Consider the following 19,230-nt stretch of genomic DNA (forward strand, 5'->3'; position numbering starts at 1 on the left):
ATATTACTGTTCGTGATTAAGTAAATCACAGATTACAGTATAGGAGTAGAAAAATAAGTAAATGAACCAATCGCAAGCAAACGTCCTCTAAACTAACGCCATCTAGCGATATTTCGCCTCTGTTGAAACCCTCACGCACTCAGTGAGCGTTGTAGTAGGGGAGTCCATGTTGCTAAATGGGGAAAGGTCATTGACATCTATGTATAGTCGACCAAGATTTATTTTACCACCGTAAGGTTTAATTAATGTTCTGCGGACAGAATGCAGCACTAGCATAAATGATAAACAGTTTTTTTAGTCTTAAATGTCCGTAGGATGCCATAATGTCGTATTATTATTTTTTTATTCTGGTAACGATAGAATTATATTTCCAAAATATATTCTCCCCTGCTATATTGTCCCCTGAGTTACTTATAAAATGCATGATTTTACGGGGTATAGTATCTACCTATAATCTGTTTTGGCGTACTAGGAACTTGGTATTATAATTTGGTTACAGTGAACCGGTAACGGTCCTGAGTCACAATACAAGTAATAGGCAGTAGATTCACTCTGCCGTATTTTCCAAATTTATACCTTCGGCTGGGCGGAGCGCTAGGGTTGGCGTCTACAAAAAGTAAAACAGACGTGTGTAGATTTTTATTGTATGTGTGTAATTTTAGGTGTAGGAATACAACATATGATTATTTATTAAATTATAAGTTGGCAATAGAAAAAAAATGCGTCTATTGCGGCAAGTTCGAAATGACTTGTTGAATTTTATCACATAAAAAAATCTCATTCTTATGAAGTTAGTACCGAGGGCTATAGCCACGTTATCGAATCGAAACGAGGCGAATAGAGCGGCGGCGCGGCGCAGCACTACCAGCGACCGGACAACGCGGCGCGCGGCGTGCAGTGTTGCCACCTTGCCCAAAGAAGTAGCTAAACATACGGTAAAAAGTGGCTAGTTTAGAAAAAAAATACTGTGTTAAAAGTAGCTAGAAGTGGCTAAAAAAAAGCCAACATGTGATCTTTACTTTTTATATTTCTTTCCCTTACATCGATTTTGAAGACATTTTTCCATAAATAATTATTTATAATAAAAAAATATATGTATAATAATAAGTTATTTATTCATAATACTTTTTTTTATAGAAAAAATGTCTTCAAAATCGATGTCATCTTGTGTTGTTGAACTTGTTGAAGGTCCGGCTTCTTCAGTTTTTTCAGGTTTTTTAGTTTTGCGCTTAAGTACGTTTTACATTACAAATTGAAATTGATTGAAACAGCGGTAATACTTAAGTAGGTAGTAACCGTATTAAGTGGCTATAACGTGTAGCTAAAAAATTTGGCCACTAAAAATTTTTTTGTAGCTAACTATTTCGTAAAAGTGGCTAGATCTAGCTAAAAAGTGGCTAAAGTGGCAACACTGGCGGCGTGGCACTGCGTAGCTTAGTCTTGCGAAGTTTGGTTAGCGGCCGTGTAAATGACGCTTGGCTGTGCGTGCGTCGATTCGAGTGCTAGTATGAAGTCGAAATACTGCGTATTACTTGTATTGTGCCTGAGTTACGGGACAGAGTATCATACACTAAAAAGTTTAACCCAATTATCAACTCTACGAACAGACAGAAACAATATAGTGCATTTATATTTTGAATAATATGCAAAGTAAAGTTCTGGCATAAAGGTTTTTGGTTATGTACCTAATGGAATTCATTTCAAAATGAGTTTATTTCAGGCATAATGTCGAATACCTGTATTGATAAAATGGGATTCAAGTTGTCGAATAAATATTTATATCTAGAAAGTGTTTTATTTCGTGTAGATGTCGGCGGCCGATCTTAAAATCTGCCAGATCATGACGATGTGCCTGAGAAACAATACGGCAGATCGATTAGAGCAACGCATTCGTCGATATTCCTAGCTCTATACCGGGCACATCGTGATATGCCGAAAAAAAAATTTAGGTACGACGAGCGAAGCGAGGAGTGGTTAGTATTAATCGTGACCACAATGCACGAGCCGAGCGAGTGAAGCGAGCGTACCGTGGGAGCGGCCGGCGAAGCGCCAGAACCGATATGGCGGCGTTTCATGATAATGCCTAGGAATTTCATGATCTGTTTAAACGTCAGTACGCAAATCGTTAAACGTTGAGTTTGAACGATGGGGCGGATGTCCCTTAGCCAATTCATGAAATGGCGCTATTTCACGATATGCCTAGGGATTTCGTGATTTGGCGGATTTTACGATCGGCCGCCGACATTAGAAGTAGTATGACTACCAGATAGCCCAGTGGTTACCTGACTGCGAAGCTTGGGTACCGGGTTCGATCCCTGGTGTATGAAAAATACGAATGTTTGTTCTCGATTCTTGGGTGTTAAATATGTTTTGCAGGTGATAGGACCTTGTGCAAGGTCCGCCCGGATTGCTACCACCATCTTGCTCGCTAATCCTGCCGTGAAGCAGCAGTGCTTGCTCTGTTGTTTTTCGGCGTGGAGAGTAAGACAGCCGGTGAAATTACTGGCACTTGAGGTATCCCATCTAAGGCCTCTAGGTTGGCAACGCATCTGAAATACCCCTGGTGTCGCAGGTGTCTATGGGCGGTGGTGATCTCTTACCATCAGGAGACCCACTCGCTCGTTTGCCATCCAGTCGTATAAAAAAAAAGTATTTCATTTAACCCTTTATAAGGCCCTATTTATTGGAGCATACTATCGAATACATACCTGGCAAACAATATTTTTAAAGCTAGTCGATTTTTAACCTCCGACGCAAAAAGAGGGGTGTTATAAGTTTGACCGCTATGTGTGTCTGTCTGTGAAACGGGTGGACCGATTTGAGTGCGGGTTTTCTAGAGACAGTTCTCAGACATGTTTCATCAAAATCGGTTAGGGGGTTTTCCAACTTTTTGTTGGTTAGTTTATCAATAATTACAATGAAAATTGTGCAGTATTATGAATTTAATAAGGTTCAGTTTCCAACTTAATGAAAGTGGTCGCTAAATCGCCTCTACCTTATTAAACCTTTGACCGGGACGGTCGGTAAAACAGGACAGCTGAAAAAAGTGCCATAGTGGTCATGTCGGCGGCGGCGGTAAAAAGGGGTTAAGTACCTATGTTTTTCCGTTTCCTAGTGCCCATAACATTAGCTTTGCTTAGTTTGGGACTAGGTCAATTTAGTGTCAAGTGTCCCACGATATTTATTTATTTATAGTAGAAAATGCAATGAAATAAAGGCTTCCAGATATGTGACCACATTTAATCTCTTATCATAATTTCCTCATAATACTATCAAGTCATAACGATTACATACAACAACTACAAAAAATAATTCGATGAAGTCTTAAAATATATTTACATTAGACCAACAGTTCCTTTTATGGTTTAATTCCACAAATGGGGCCCTGACGCCGTCAAACAATAGGGAATGTTACTGCAATGTTATCCCGTCAGAGAGCAGCACTAGCACATACCATATATGTTTATGGTTTATGTTTTTCGAGTATCTTAAATGTCCGTAGGATGCCGTAGTATCATATTATTTCAATTATTTTTTTGGAAATATAGCTCCATCGCTACTGTCGACGTAAATATCATTTATTTTGTAACTCATAAATATGTCATGATTTCTATAGGTATTAATGCTCTTTGGTCATGATTATGATCTGTCATGGCGACAAAATATAAAGAGAACTGACGTTGCCATGGCGGTTTCTTTACGGTTTGCGCTAGTGTCGCCCCCTATAATTGCAAAGGGAAACAATCCCTTTTTTTTTCTTATTGAGAGAAATCGACATGACGCTGGCTCAATCGTAAAGTATAGCCGTAAACAATAATGTACAACTCTGAATGTACGCGCAATAATGTACGATGTGATAATCTGAATCCAATTGATTCGAATCAAGACATTTTTCGCCGCGGATCGAGCGAGCGTAGCGAGCGAGATCGATATAGTCGGAGCAGACCCGACCCGGCCGGGTTAGCGTTAGGTTTTTTTTTATTTCAGTCTCGGAAATCGTAAGGCATGATAATCAGAAGACATAATGCTTCGGATTATCACGTCGTACATTATTGCGCGTACATTATTGGTCCCCTGCTAGTTCGGTACGGGGTGATAATGCACGGCATGGTAATTCGTGCACATGAGCACGGATTATCAGGCCGTGCATTAAAAAGTCGTACATTAACTACACCCAAAGTTAGTTGTGACAGTTTTAAGGCAGAGGCAGAGGCGCTAGTGTAGCGTGAGGTCTCCGAAATGTCAAATCTCATAGTTTTTGGGTGAGCTACGCGGGTTTATTTATATTTAGAATAATTTTGTGAATATTTGCAATATCTGAAATTAATTATGGCAAGTATGCGTTCCGGGGCAATAAATGTCTGTGTTATGAGACAGTTTTGTCTTTCGGAAACCTTTGTCCTCCCTTTTTTCCGAACAAAACGGGGACTATGCAACACTGTGGCATGCTCGATATTTTTATGGTACGGTTTTATGGTGTATTAAATATGATTTTAATCTTAACTTTGTTTTCACGCCCGTAATAACAGACTTTGAAAGCCATACTTAAAAACCTCACGCAACAGTGCGCCATCTAGTGAGACAAAAAACGATAGCCCTCATTCCTTTATGGCTCATCTCGTATCAAACTGTACCACTGATGTCTCCCAAATTTACCGAACAGAATAAAAACACTAAAATGTTGATTGACCCAAATATTGTACTGCAAACTCCCACTGCTATAACCTCAACTCTGGTGGCAACTCTATACGACCAATGAGTGTTACTGCGACAGGCTAGATGGCGTTACCATCGAGAGGTCCGTTACACGTCTTAGGGTGCCCCCGCATGCAGTCGCTAGTCGCTCGCTTCCAGCGATAAATCTGGTCACGTGACCCCGTTTAGAAGGTGATTTTGAATTTCCCGCGACTCAAAAAACTTGCGTTAAGTCGCCGCGTCTAGCAGCAGCGACTAGATGGCTTCTTGGAGGCAGTGGCGTCACTATACCATCTGGGGCCCGCGTCAAATCCTTTTAACGGGGCCCTATCAGTAAAAATCGACACGTTGTACTTAGTTTAATTTTAAGTAAAATAAAATACACAGATACAATGTTAAAAAAATATTTCTGAGCTCGCGGCCTCTTGGGCCGGGGCCCTCTTGGGGCGGGGGCCCGTGGCATTTTGCCAGCCCTGCCACCCTATAGTTACGCCACTGCTTGCAAGATTGATCTTGGCCTTGGGAGCTGATTTCTTAATCTCATTTAGCAGCAGTCGTGGCAGTGGTACAAATAAAATTGGAGTGAATGAAAAAAAAAACTGTTTTAGCCGAAATTGAAGAGGTTTTTTTCCAGCGATAAAGCTCAACATTTCCAGCTTTATCGCCTAATGTCACGTGACCAGATTTGACGCTGGAAACGAGCGACTGCATGTGGCCCACAGATATAGCTTACACTAGATTACGCAAATGCATCTACTTCGCGTGTCCGAACCCCGACCAAACGTCGGGGTTGGCCCCATACAAACACTGAGCGCTAATGACTAATCATGTCTAGTGACTGACTCGAGCCCCACGGAGTGGGCGATTTTGCGCGGACATCAGGAATTCACATCGCTAATTTGCTCGTCACAGTAGATCTAAAAAGTGGCACAGTTGGTTTCATACAGATTGAGGTGTTTGCGTTATCTAGTGCAATCTATATCTGTGATGTGGCCCCACCTTTACGATCTGCTCATTTAGTTAACCAATCACAAATGTGAAGCAAATGTCAAAGTTGCCAAACGGACCTCGCAGGCTGTTACAGAAACACTTATTATTTGTTACTTTTTGTCCTGTAGACTATTCTCAAATGGTTCTTTCTGGAACTGAAATCTCTCGCATAACTTTTACACAAACATATTCCCTTAAAAATACCTGTCTTTTAAAAAAAACAAAAATAGGCGTACCATTTTAAAAGTCCTTTGGAATCGCTAAAAATACTTAGTACAATACATATATAGAAAAAACGTACTTTACATGTTACTTAGTTCACTAAAAGATCCGAAAATATACATACACTGTTATCGCTACATTCATCTTAAGAATTAATAATTTACTTATTTTTTATTTCTTAACCCTCCACATGTAAAGAAAGATTTATACATTTAACATGTTTATTCTGTCTGTCCCATCATTGTTCCCAAGGAAATCTAACAATTTGGACACTTGTACAGTCAACTACAAAGATAACGGACGATATGGCAAAAGTTACAAAAATATGTATACTCGACTTTGGCTAAATATTTAGGTCGTACATATTTTTGTAAATTTGGCCGTATCGATATTTTTGCAGTCGACTGTACCACTTCTGCATTTATACAAATTCTCGTGGTCCGCAGAACCGACAATGCTCCGCACAGTGGAGCACCTATTTCTAGGCGGATCATCTTTCGGGAACCGATTGTCCGCATCGATTGATTGTCGTACTGCATTGCGGAACAAGGAAAAGTGGGAAAAAATCCCAGTAACTACAGGTAGCGCCACGAGAGTCGAAGTGAATGACACACACAGCTACATGAATAACTAATTGCATAAAAGAAGAATGAATGAGGGAATGTCAAAATACCGCTGTCATTACATGACATGTTCTTGTAGCGTGACCTCAACTCTAGTGGCACTACCTATAGCAGGAATTGCCACTTATCCATATCCCTTTGTTTGCACTGCCGGCAAGTGGGGAAAAAATCCCAGAATATACAGAAGTTTTCGACATTAAAAATTAAAATACTGGGAGCTCTTAAAATTATAGTTATCCATTAACTTATAAGTTACGTGGACGAGATTAATTTGAGATATATTGAGATAATGAACCTGTTTTAATTCATTCATCGGCTAAAGCGTCAGACCTCGTAACTCCATCAGATCAAATTTTACAGGAGAAAAAGTTACCACCAAAAATTTTGCATGAAGGTTTGTTTTGGTTTTATTATATTATTAGTACAATAATTAACATTAAAAATGGTCGTGGCAATTGTATAAAAAAGGAGTAACGAGATTTTCTTGAAAATAAACTTAACTTCAGACGATGTTATACATACAAAGTTATGTATGTATATACAATACTAAGCAATTGTGTTTCTAGTAATTATTTTATAATTTCTAGCCCCCCTTGTCCAATGTATTACTATGAAAATGGCAATAACTATTTTGATAAACCGCTTGACCTCGAACGTGACGTAATTTATGGATTACCCCTTTGATGTCCGTTCCCTAGCACACCGATGACCGATGGCACTCGGGGCGGCGAATGTTAGACGCCATATTGTATTTCAATCCAATTTATGAAAAAGTGTAAACAAAGACGCCATTTATCCGACCACAGACATTTAGTGATGTGAAAACGTAGAACCTATTGCAAAATAATTAAGCTGTTCAGTAAATCGATTAATTTATTAATTGAATAGACCAAAGTATTTTTGTCTATTTTATTATTTATAAAACTTGATTTCATTCCAAAGAGTGTTTATTCAATTTTAAAAGCAGTAACTATTTTTTAATTTTAAGCTAAGTAAAATCGAGCATTAAAATCGATTTTTAAAATGTCAAATTTTCCACCATCTCAACGCTAGCCTATGCTACTACAGATTATACACGTGTTTCATTCAATTCAAGAAATAACGTCAGATTTTGACGAAGATTTTTAAAATGAAAATTCTAGTTAAAAGACACTAATTATAGATAAATGTGTTATTGATTCGATCCAGAGGGTGTTTATTTTATGATTTTTTTATGAAATCGGTTTGTTTACACTTTTTATAAATTCTATGCATATACCATATAGGTAATATAACAGTTGGTTCCTTTTTCTATTCTTGCTTCTTCTCTTTATTTTCGGGTGAGCTTTGTGCACATACCTCTGTAGTTGTAATACTTGATGGGATCGCCAAAGTTCGCATACTTCTCGCTAGTCATACCATAATGTTTGTTCGAATCATCGTTTGTCATAATTTTAACCTTAAAATTTTCTCATTTTTTTAAATGTTTTTTTTTTTTATTATTCGACTGGATGGCAAACGAGCAACTGGGTCTCCTGGTGGTAAGAGATCACCATCGCCCATAAACATTTGCAACACCAGGGGTATTGCAGATGCGTTGCCAACCTAGAGGCCTAAGATGGGATACCTCAAGTTCCAGTAATTTCACCGGCTGTCTTATTCTCCACGCCGAAACAACAGTGCAAGCACTGCTGCTTCACGGCAGGATTAGCGAGCAAGATGGTGGTAGCAATCCGGGCGGACCTTGCACAAGGTCCTACCACCTGGTCATCCTATAGAAGACTTTAGGTTAAGTTAGGTTGGTTTTATAACAATTCTGAACAATTATTGGATTCAGAGAAAGAAGAGTTATAACAAACGATCATTCTGAGAAACATACATTCGGACTTTCAACGAGCATGCGAGCCGATACGGACGCACTTAAATATGTAACGGCACTAACACAACAGTCTCTTTCTATTCTTGTTTCTTCTCCCTCTTCTTCTTAGGGTGAGCTTTGTGCACATGCCTCTGTAGATCCTTGCAGCTCTTATAGCGGCGCGGGCACTGGCTGCACGCGTGCGGGCACGACGCAGGGTCTGCGTGAACGCGCGCCGTGTGCCGCGCCCGCGTGGCGGACGACACGAAACAGCGGTGGCACGTCGGGCACGGGAACGGCTTGGACGCGCTGTGGGACTGAAAGAGAGAGCGGTAAGGCGGGCTATCGGATTAGAGCGGTTACGCAATACGAAGGTCAATCAACTTTTTCTTATGATTGGTTTTTTGGAGTCTTTTTGTATTTTTTATTTCAACTCCAAATTTGTTACTTTTACGGGTATCCCGTGAAACCATATCGGAAATACAAACTGAGACATGGATGCACAGAAAAACCAGAAAAAGAGACCAGCACTGGGAATCGAGCCCAGGTCCTCAGCATTCCGTGCTGCGTGCTATAACCCCTACACTACATATATTTTCGATATGGTTTCACGGGATACTCGTAAAAGTAACAAATTTGGAGTTGAAATAAAATACAAAAGACTCCAAAAAACCAATCATAATTTGATTGCTTAGTAGCGACATCTCGTCTGGGTGAGCGGTTGGTTCCGAAAGAGTGTGACGTCTGTCGACGCCACATAGATGTCGCTAGTGCTGCTGCTTAAGGAGCAAAGTAGAAATAAGCAACCTGATGATATGTATGCATAGGAAAAATTCGTGTCTAGATTCCTGTCCAGCAGTGGTGTAGGGGTTATAGCACGCAGCACGGAATGCTGAGGACCTGGGTTCGATTCCCAGTGCTGGTCTCTTTTTCTGGTTTTTCTGTGCATCCATGTCTCAGTGTGTATTTTCAACTTTTTCTTGTTTGTTTTTGCTTAGTAACGATAGATATCGTTCGGGTGAGCGGTTAGTTCCAATGGAGTGCCGAAAAAAAGTTTCTCGATGAGAGCTACGGCATAGATGTCGCTAGCGTCACTGCTTAAGTGGCTAAATAAGAAACAACAAGCTGAGATATGAGGTGCATAGGGGAAATTCGTGTCGGTACCGTTGACCATCAGTGGTGTAGCGGTATAGCACGCGGTACGGAATACCGAGGACCTGGGTTCGATTCCCAGTGATGGTCTTATTTTTCTGGTTTTTCTGTGCATCTATATTTCAGTTTGTATTTTCGACAGAGTTTCCGTTGTCCAAGAGACAACAGTGACAGAGTTCCTGTTGTCCAAGATACAACAGTGACAGAGTTTAATAAAAAACTGTTAGAGGTTGTAGGGGCAGCTTAGCAGCGTCAGCTCATCATCATCCCAGCCTATACACGTCCACTGCTGGGCACAGGCCTCCTCTCAGAACAAGAGGGCTTGGGCCATAGTTCCCACGCGGGCCCAGTGCGGATTGGGAAATTCACACGCACCATTGAATTGCTTCACAGGTTTGTGCAGGTTTCCTCACGATGTTTTCCTTCACCGCAAAGCTCGTGGTAAATTTCAAATGTAATTCCGCACATGAATTTTGAAAAACTCAGAGGTGCGAGCCGGGGTTTGTACCCACGACCCTCTGTTTGAGAGGCGATAGGTCAAACCACTAGGCCACTATGGCGTCAGCTCATATTGTAGTGCAAATGCACAGAGATATGAGCTGACGTGGACATGCGCTCCTGAGTGCTGGACGCGCCTCGTAGTCAGTCGTGGGAACGTATTTGTAACCTGTTGCTTGTTCCATTATTGGCTCTGTGCACGACATCAGCGCCACCTAGCGTCCGCAACTTTTCTGGCTCTGATGCTCTGACGTTTTGAAATTTAATCGCGACATTGTGACCAAAATCAAACCTATAACGTATTAATTTATAATACAAAATTACTGCGATACCTTGATTTGGGTTGTGAATTCATTTTAGGTCATTAAAATTAAATAAGGTAAGTACTCATCTACTTTTGTGATAGCAGTTCGTTTCTGTGGATGACGCAGGTCTAACCTACTCTAACCTACTTTTCTGGTAGCAGTTGGTTTCTGTGGTTGGTTTGTGCGAAATGTCATTTTGGACAAACATTTTTTTGGAATACAATATTAGTAAATAAAAACGTTTGCTTAATAAACGTTTGTCGTAATAAACTTTGACAAAATAAAATTATGCCAAATGATAATTTGACCAAATGAATAAAATGCGAAATGTAAATATGCTAAAGATTCGTTTGGGAAATGAAACTACTGCGATAAAGTTTTTTTAAATTTATGAGGTGGAGAGCATTCTACACTTCCACTGAACGTAGATATAGTTAGATATAGTTAGTGTTAGTATTGTAACTAAGGGACCCCATAATCCCTGTTTTCTTTTATTATTATTTTTGTATTTTTTTTTTTTCTCTAATTGTATAATATAGTTTTTAAAGTTATTTTATTTGTAATTATATTTTTTATGAAAAAATGACTTTCTGCCAAGTTTTTTGCGGCGCATTCTTCTGGCAATGATGGCTTTCCGAAAGCGCTGGTTAGTTTAAACATGACATGTGTAAAAGTGCCCCATTGCGGCCCTATTTACTGGAATAAATCATTTGAATTTTGAATTTGAATTTGGGAAGTGAAATTTGGCGATAAATATTTTGCCGAAACGGCAGTACACGCAAAAATATCTGACACGTCCTTCCGGCCCTAGAAATAGAGTCGTATCAGATATTTAATGCACGCTTGTTGTGTCAGACATTGGAGCTGGCGACTGTACTAATCTTTATAGAAATAACACTTACCACTTTCAAATGCCTCTTGAGGCTGGAGTTGGTCCCGAAACTGGTATTGCATATGTCGCACAAGAACGGCCGTTCATTTCTATGTGTACGCTCGTGCACCTACAAAATAATAACGGATTTATCAAATCAGATGTTACTTTGTGTTTATCTCAGAGAATTCACCCCCCCCCCCCCCACATCTATCGACGCGAAATCGGCTTAAGCTCGACGATAGCCAAAACATCTTGTACTATGAGTTTTTTTTTATTCGACTGGATGGAAAACGAGCAGGTGGGTCTCCTGATGGTGACAGATCACCACCGCCCATAAACATCTGCAACACCAGGGGTATTGCAGATGCGTTGCCAACCTGGAGGCCTAAGATGGGATACCTTAAGTGCCAGTAATTTCACCGGCTGTCTTACTCTCCACGCCGAAATACAACAGGTACTTCACGGCAGCTGCTGCTTCACGGCAGGATTAGCGAGCAAGATGATGATAGCAAACCGGGCGGACCTTGCACAAGGTCCTACCAGCTGCACATAAGATGAATCTTCCTTTTTCTACCGCGACTGTAATCTTTTGGCACAAAGAAATTAGGCATTTTGCCATTTAGGTGTTTTCGGTTTGAGTTATTTTAATATTTTCTCATTACGGTCATTTGGTATTTGAAGGAATAAGGTTTTAGGTCAAAGTCATAATGAATTTCGTCCATATCGAAAAATACAAACTGAGACATGGATGCACAGAAAAACCAGAAAAAGAGACCAGCGCTGGAATCGAACCCAGGTCCTCAGCAATCCGTGCTGCGTGCATAACCCCTACACCACCGCTGGACAGGATTTAGACACGAATTTTTCCTATGCATACATATCTCAGGTTGCTTATTTCTACTACGCTACTTATGCAGCAGCAACTAGCGACATCTATGTTTTCGCTCTCATCGAGAGACGTCACATTCTATCGGAACCAACCGCTCACCCAGACAAGAGATGTCGCTACTAAGCAATCAAATTATGATTGGTTATTTGGAGTCTTTTTGTAAAAAGACTCCAAATAGAATAGAATGTGAACGTCTCTCGATGAGAGCGAAAACATAGATGTCGCTAGTGCTGCTGCATAAGTAGCGTAGTAGAAATAAGCAACCTGAGATATGTATGCATAGAAAAATTCGTGTCTAAATTCCTGTCCAGCGGTGGTGTAGGGGTTATAGCACGCAGCACGGATTGCTGAGGACCTGGGTTCGATTCCCAGCGCTGGTCTCTTTTTCTGGTTTTCTGTGCATCATGTCTCAGTTTGTATTTTCGATATGGTTTCACGGGATACCCCNATGTGGTCGACCTCGTTGGAGGTGTATTCCTTTTAATTAAGTGAGCATAATACTGGCGACAACGGTCTCAGAGACGAACGCAGGTGGTTGTGTGTGTTTGTGTTTTATTTGTTATCATTTTTATTATAATAAAAATATTAATTTTATATTTTAGTAATACATGCTTCCTAGTATCACAGTCACGAAAGGTGGTTAAATAAGTGACATCATTGAATGCAAGAGACTAATTTTGTCTCGAATGTTCGAAAAATTATTATCGATTTGCCGAAAAAATGGTTGTTTTGAGGTTTCCAATTTTATAAAAATAAAATGTTCCTGTAAAATTAAATCAGTTTTAAATAACTTGGTTGATCATTCAATTTGATGAAACTTTAATAATAATCTTTATATTATGTTCCTATTTTTAGAGATCTCATTCCCCTTCGGGTAAGTAATTTTACAGAAAAATCGGAGAAACCTACTGAAATGTGTAAAGTTTATAAAAAAATCTATTGATTTATTTTGTAATTTTTATTGCAAATAATAGCATAGACTGTTTACAATTTTATTAATTACGTTTTTATTAAATTTAAACTAAATTTCTATAATTATTGCATATCCTTTAAAACTAGTGGTCTCCTAGACCGCTCATAGGTGGATTAATAATCTAACTGACGACTAAACAGTTTATTTTAGTCTTCTAGCTAGCCTATTGCTAAAACTTATTTTTTCCCCCGTATTTCTTTAACACGATCGCTGCGGCAGTGATTTTTCTATTATTTCCATTCCATTTCCACCTGGTCATAAAACTATCATTGTGGCGGTACAGGGCTTATTACATCCTGTACCGTTTAGAAACTTAAATCATTTTTTAACGTCATGTCACCATAAACATACATATATATATATATTTACTTTGAATATTAAAATCACTTAATGAATTAATTGACATGAACCTAAAGGCGTACGTCAACATCTTGTTTTGTTTAAAATGTATAGCTATAATAAAAATACAAGGTCTTATGCACTCTGTGCCGCACTGAATAAGGAAAGTTCTGTGTATATTTTCGGGATGTGAAATAAAAAATATCGATAGTTTTAATTAAGCTTTATTAAGAAAAAAACGTGAAAGAAGAGGAAAAACTGCAACATTAGTTAATGTTTTTCATTGAAACATTTAGATTGCTAGAAAACAATAATATTTAAATTAACAAAAGAATCCAGGTAAGTATCTAAATCTAAAAACCGTAATTTTTTGTATATCACAAAAAATGAATTTTTACGATTACAAATTATATTTGGAGTTGGTAAACAGTATTATGTGTGGGGGAAACTGTAAAGTTAAGTTTGTCACAAACAATATAATCGGCAAAAATAGAAAAGTTCTTCAAGTCTCGATTCGGGAAACTTTAGTAGGTAAATAAAATAAATAGTATTGATGCCTCTGTCTTTGATAAATCAATCTGTAGTTCGATTGATTATTGCCATCACTCCCTTGACGAACATTGTAATACATTTTTATACTGCACCTTTTCATCGATTTTGACGCCATGTCGACGCGTGCGTTCGTATCGAATGGGATCCAACACTAGAAGACTATTTTCTCGCTCGACAAATTTCAGCCTACTTTACCTACTCCCTGAGCGCTTAGTTAAACGCAGGTACTTCATTGTTTATAGAACACTAACCACCACTAACAACGGTGGCAAGCGAAGTTTACGAGTTGGACACTTGATCCCAAAGCTTCCCTGGCTTTGTAATTAGCTCCCTGTCTTGTGTCTGCGAATCACAGAATTGGTGGCTCTTAGTAGGTACCACAATGATCCAATTTTCAAAGCAGTATCCCAATTCATGCTTAAATAATAGGTAAATCAAAGTTTAAGCTGAACGCAACTGGCACTGGATTTAAATCTTTCAAAACAATTGAACAATACGTATTCAATCAGGTAAGTATTCATCAGGTAAGAGATTAAGGGGCTGTTTTCACCATCCATTGATTAGTGTTAACTGGCGGTTAGGTGTGATGCCGTCTCTATTTGTTTTGTTCAAATAGACGGAGATGGCATCACATTTAACCATCGGTTAACGCTAATCAATGGATGGTGAAACAGCCCCTAAGAGAGCTAATTGTACTGAACAATTGTAAAACGAATTCAAATGCAAATATAACTTGGTCCCTACTTAACTCTCATTTTCATGAGAAAATATATCATTTCTTTAAAACTTTTTTAAAACCCATGATTTGTCGGTGCATAGACGATAGCATGAAGATTAACGGATTTAATTGGATTTTTATTAGCTAATTGGGTTTTTAGATAGCTAGTAGATACGGAGCTATTGTAAAAATATTGTAATTCCGCTGATATTACTTTTATAAGGATTTAAAGACGGATGATGCATGAGCACTGCCGTGCACATCGCAGGCGCGAAGAAACAAGGTACTTAATTATGTTTTGATTATTATTGAGTAACTTGTTAATTTATTGTTGCAGACTGGGCTTGGGTCGCGTGGGACGCTCCTGGCCGCAAGCGGAGCCCCGCGGGTGGAACTTCCGAGCCCTCGACGGCCGCCTGGCGAGACCGTGGCGCGCCGACAAGCGCCAAGTCCGCTTCAGGCAGTGCTACTTTAACCCTATCTCGTGCTTCCGCAAGTGAACACCCCGCCCCACGAACCACTAACGACTCGCTTCTACGCCCCTAGTCTATGCGGTTACTGCTCATTTCATACTGGACCTCAAAAGCCGGTTAAATAAGTATTTTACTTGTTTCTGAAATTTTTTCAAGTTACTTTGGTTAAATAAAAAAATGTGTCAAATATAAGACATTAATAAAGACATTAATTAAACATTAATTAATTATGTGTCAAATTAAGGCATAAATTTAGTTACGCATGTAGATATAGCAATATGCAAAATCACAGTATGCGAATGAGTGCGGTAGTGGTATTTGTGTAAATAATACACGAAGAGCATAAAGCTTTCAATGGTCAGTGTAACTTAAGAATTAATTAGGCCGCAAAGGCGTATTTTACGGTTAATGTTGGAGGCATTAAGATACAATGTTAATTACAAGCGCAAGTCCTGTTCAAATTATATCTTTACAATTTAATAAATATGTGACTTGCCACTTTTGTTTTCTTGTACCTGAACTTTTTGTATTTATAAATCATTCTCTAAACGGGACAAATATACGGCAGACGTCTCCTAGCGTTTTTAGGGTTCCGAAGCCAAAATGGAAAAAAACGGATTTATAGTTTCGCCATGTCTGTCTGTCTGTCCGTCTGTCTGTCTGTCTGTCTGTCTGTCCGCGGCTTTGCTCAGGGACTATCAATGCTAGAAAGCTGTAATTTTCCACGAATATGTATGTAAAGTATGCCGACAAAATGGTACAATAATAACTTTAGAAAAAAATTTTTTTTGGTGTACCTCCTATAGACGTAAAGTGGGGGTGTTTTTTTTTCTCATCTAACCTTGTAGTGTGGGATATCGTTGGATAGGTATTTGAAATCATTAGGGGGTTGCTAAAACGATTTTTCGTTTCAGTGATTTGTTTGCAAAATATTCACTTTAAAGTGCAAATTTTCATTAAAATCGAGCGAAAATTAAAAAAAAATCAGAATGGTAGTAAGTACATATATCAAACTTTCAAGGGAAACTATAACGGCTAAGTTTGCTTGAGAATTATTAGTACTTTAAGAGTAAATCGAAAATACGAAATTACGAAATCCTTAGAAAAATATTACTTATTCTTTCGTAATGGCTAAGGAACCCTATTTTGGGCGTGTCCGACACGCTCTTGGCTGGTTTTTTATATTAAAACTTTCCAATTGTTGCTGTAGGAAATGCCTATACTTAAAATTACTTAGTATTAGAATAGCTAGATATATGAATTAACTATTAGGTAAATTACTTAGTATACTTCGTATCGGTGTTATTTAACTACTTAATGAATTGGAATGTCTATCCTTGAATAAAGTACCTGTTGGCAAGAGCAATTGCGCTGTGGGCTGCGTCGCCGTGCGATATACTTACTAAGGTTATTCGTATGAGGTGTGTCGATAACAAAAAAACACAAATCCAGCCAATGTAGATCTTTATATTATGTCAATAATATATTTCCACATTGTGAGTCAAAAAATAAATATAGTATTAGAAGATGGACACTGATTTTTAAATAGAGACTCAAAAGATACACCGTAGCACTCGTGGGGATTTTGACAAGGCGAAGACAGAATAGCATAGATAAAGAGAGTGCAAAAGGATGAGCTGTCATAGACAATAGACAATGCTAATGTGGGGAGTACACATAAAATCCAACACTCCTCCTTACGCCTCACATTAGATTACATTAATCCTGAGACTACATGAGCAATTATGGCTCTACATAAGCATACATTACATAATAACAGGCAAACAAGGTATGGTAGAGTTTAAAAACTAAAGCCTAGTAGCTCATTATAACATGCATAAAGTAGAGCATTAAAATAAAATGATGCATAATTAACTTAACATAACAACATTACAATTATATACTATTTCAAGCTTAACGGTTTAAGATTCAATGCCTTCACAAAGTTGTTATGTTTCTGAGCACATAATGGCTTTGTAAGTATGTCTGCCACCATGTGATCTGTTTGCAAATATTTAACACTTAGGTATTTCTTTTGGACTAGATCTTTGATATAATGGTATCTTAGGTCTATGTGCTTAGTTCTCTTATGGGAGTGATCTTTAATAAGAAGCAACTTTTGTGCACTTTGACTGTCATTGTATACAACTACATTACAAGTTTTGTCTATAATTTCAGCAATGAAACTTTTAACAAAGCAAATGTCTTTGCACACTTCAGCAATAGAGATATACTCTGATTCACAGCTTGATAGAGCAATACAACGCTGCTTTCTGGACTCCCAGTTGATAACATTATTGCCTAACTTTATGACAAACCCAGTGTAAGATCTGCGGTCTGATATATCGTTTGCCCAGTCTGCATCTGTGTAAGCATTGATATCAAAACTATCGCTCTTAGTGAAGTACAGTCCGTGATTGACTGTACCTGCCAAATATCGCAAAACACGTTTTGCAGCGCGCCAGTGACTTTCATCAAAACAATTATTAAACATGCTTAACTGGCTGCACGCAAATGATATATCAGGTCTTGTGCAAACACTTAAATACATCAAACTGCCCAATAACTGTCTATATTTATAGGCATCATCGCTTATACATTCCTTTTCAGATTTTTCAAATTTAGAATTAACAGGCAATGGTGTGGAAACAGCTTTACAATCAGACATATTGTACTTAATTAACAAACGCTTTACATATGCGGATTGGTCTAATGTAGTAACACCATTATATCTATTAATATTCATACCTAAACAATTTTGTAACTTTCCTAAATGACGGATTTCAAAATTATCTTGTAACATTTTTAGAACACTTTGAATACAATTGTTATGAAAGATATAAAAGTCATCGACATAGAGACCTATAATTATATGTTCTGACTTAGTTTTCTTAACATAAATGCAAGGTTCACATTTACTTTGAACATAATTATTTAATGACAATACTGAATGAATTTTTGCATTCCACACTCTACTCGCCTGTTTCAGGCCATAAATGCTTTTATTAAGTAAACAAACTTTGTCATTACTTTTAAAACCTGGTGGTTGTTCCATAAAGATCTTTTCATCAAGATCACCATTTAAGAAAGCGGTCGTAACATCAATATGATCAATTTCTAATTCCAATTCTGTTGCTAAAGAAAATAAGATTCTCAAAGTGCTGTGCCTTACCACTGGTGAAAAAGTATCAGTATAGTCAATCCCCTCCTTTTGACTAAAGCCACGAGCAACCAGTCTAGCTTTGAATTTAGAATTTTTACCTGAATCATCTAGCTTCCTTTTGAAGACCCATTTACATTTAACGATATTTTCGTTTTTGGGCCGATCAACTAGCGTCCAAACATTATTTTTGATCATAGAGTCATACTCACTTCTCATCGCCTGGCACCAGCTGTCTTTATTTGAAGAGTTAACAGCTTCCTCATATGACGACGGTTCATCCAAAGAACCATCAGCCATCATAGATAACATGGACAAATCATAATCGTTAAACCTGCCAGGAACATTACCTCTCGTACGACGTACAGGGCGCGAGTTAAATGTGTCGGGAACAGCCGACGACATGGACTCTTTATCAGGTGCAGCAGACTCAGGCACAGAAGCTTCCGCGTCCAGTGGAACACAATCTCCATTACCTTTGTCATTACCATCAAGTGATGACGTAGGAAGCGAAGACATAGTGCCCTCTGGCACGTAATCCTCATCACCATAATCGTCATCAGCACCTTCATCGCCAGTGCAGTAATTTTCAGACAGCGGCGAGCACGCAGGCATAGTTGGCGACTCTGCATCTGAAATTATATGAGGGTTTGTTGAGCAAGATTTATTGGATTTGTCATGTTCATCATTAAAATTGGCTTTATTATTCATATTCAATTCATTATTTAAAATTAAATCATTATTTAAAACTAAATCATCATTTAAAATAGTTTCTTGACTAGATTCCTTAAAATTTGAATTATTGCCATTATTTGAATTGTCAATATTGTAAAAATAAAAATTATCCCCACAACTTGGCTGACATCTGTTATGTTTTTCAGGAAACTTATCCTCTATAAAAGTAACTGTCCTTGAAAGTATTACATTACG

The sequence above is a fragment of the Choristoneura fumiferana genome, chromosome 28 (assembly GCF_025370935.1).
Source record: "Choristoneura fumiferana chromosome 28, NRCan_CFum_1, whole genome shotgun sequence".
Lineage (NCBI taxonomy): Eukaryota > Metazoa > Arthropoda > Insecta > Lepidoptera > Tortricidae > Choristoneura > Choristoneura fumiferana.